Genomic DNA, 2,295 nt, shown 5'->3' with positions numbered 1-2,295 from the left:
CCCATGTATGGACGAAACAGGTACAAAGCCTCATGTAAGCCCGACCCCTTGGGTCTAACAATAATACTGTAGCCTACACCCCCCCCATGTGTATTTATAATTTGTTAGTACATATTCAAAGTGTATCCCCATTTACATCCATTGCTTCTAGTGTTAATGGTGTACATAGTGTATTATTGTATGTCTTTAAATGGCTTGATTAAATGAATACCCAGGACCACAATGGCTTTTTGTGTTATCCTTATAACATCATTGTAACATCAATACCTCTGTACTGTTTACACATCTGTTAATAAAGTATTCAATCAATCAATCAATCAATCAATCAAATACTAAGTGTAACCAGAGAGCAGCTTATATAGAGATGATAAAGACACAAAGGCACATAATGGCCACAAGGGGGCAGTGGTGGACAGGCTCTGTTACTGTAGCTAGCTAACTGTAACAGGCTGGCAGCAGTGCTGCTCAAAGTGGGGTCCTGGGACCCTCAGGGGTCCTTCATGGGGTTTCCAGGGGGGGGTCCCCAGATAAAATTAGTTCCTACTTTTTAGATCAGTTATTTTAGAAATATTTGTAAAAAAAAAAATCTTTACAACTTTTAAAAACACATCGTGTTTGGTGAGGTCCCCTGGAACATAGTGTTTTCAGATGGGGGTCCTCCACAGCCAGATGGGGTCCTCCATAGCCAGATGGGGGTCCTCCACAGCCAGATGGGGGTCCTGTCCTCCATAGCCAGATACATATTAATTAGGGTTAGGGGTCCTTCCCAACATGATCCTTGACATGAAGATGTTTTGACAAGCAGTGCTTTCTAGTGAAGTTTTAAAGGTAGGATATAGTTCAGTTGGTTCTCAAACTCTGTTAAAGGACAAGAGCACTTTGGTAGAGGTTTGGGTCGTGTAGTTACCTTTCCATGATGGAACTCTAAGGATGGACAAGAAATAAAAAATAATTGCTCCATTGATCAGATATTGATAATTCTGAATATGCTCCTCATTGACTTTTCATTCTACGGTGAAACAGCTCTCAAAGTCACTCTTTTAGCATGTAAACAAACACAAAGTTGATTCAGACCCCCCCCCCCCCTTTCTTTTTCATCTCTAGTACATATTTTTCACTCTTCATACCAGTAACCTGTAAGCTGATTGTATGACGTTCTGTATAGTAGTGTGTATATCTGTCTGTCTCTTATATGTATAGTAGTGTGTATCTGTCTGTCTCTTATATGTATAGTAGTGTGTATATCTGTCTGTCTCTTATATGTATAGTAGTGTGTATATCTGTCTGTCTCTTATATGTATAGTAGTGTGTATATCTATCTGTCTCTTATATGTATAGTAGTGTGTATATCTGTCTGTCTCTTATATGTATAGTAGTGTGTATATCTGTCTGTCTCTTATATGTATAGTAGTGTGTATATCTGTCTGTCTCTTATATGTATAGTAGTGTGTATATCTGTCTGTCTCTTATATGTATAGTAGTGTGTATATCTGTGTGTCTCTTATATGTCATCATGATTTGTGTGCATGGGGATCTCATCACATTGGCTGCCAAAGACGCATATCTGCGTTCTATTTAATTTCTCGCCTGGCTGCCAAAGACGCAGATCTGCGTTCTATTTAAAAAAAAAAAGAAAAAAAAGTTTTGTTTTTTTTCTTTCTTTTTTTTCTTTTTTTTAGACCCAAAGACCAAGGAGATATGATATATCAAAGATTTAAACTCCTATCCACTTCATTGTTAACTTAAAACTTAAAAAATCTGTATCTCGGCTCCTGAGAATTTTTTTTTTCAATGAAAAATCTCTGGCAGTCTACAGCTAAAAATCTGAAATAATTCTGGCAGGAAATGAGTTTAAACAAGCTCAGTGCTTAATGAGTCTCCAGTTTAGTAGACCTTGTATTGTGAATTTGTACTTCCATGTACTGTTGTTCTCATGTCTTACTAAATAAAGTACATCAATCAATCAATCAATTAGACAATATAGAACATCACCAAACCCTGTACTGTTTGTTTTTAATAAAAATGTTAACTTAAACAGTACTGTTGTGTTTGTGAGATAAACACACACAGGGTGGTGTGTTTATTTTTGGAACACAGTTCTAATATATCGTGATCTAAGATTCCCCTATGGTGATTTCAACACAAAAACACTTTTATATATATCCATGATTTATGTGATTATCAAACATGGATCAAACATAAATGAGTATTTATTATAACCTGACATACTGTTTATTTACCTCTCTCTCTCTCTCTCTCTCTCCTCTCTCTCTCTCTCTCTCTCTCTCTCTCTCT

The sequence above is a fragment of the Gymnoscopelus braueri genome (assembly GCF_963280865.1).
Source record: "Gymnoscopelus braueri genome assembly, chromosome: 1".
Lineage (NCBI taxonomy): Eukaryota > Metazoa > Chordata > Actinopteri > Myctophiformes > Myctophidae > Gymnoscopelus > Gymnoscopelus braueri.
The sequence above is the reverse complement of the archived record's forward strand: the minus strand, read 5'-3'. Positions refer to the sequence as shown.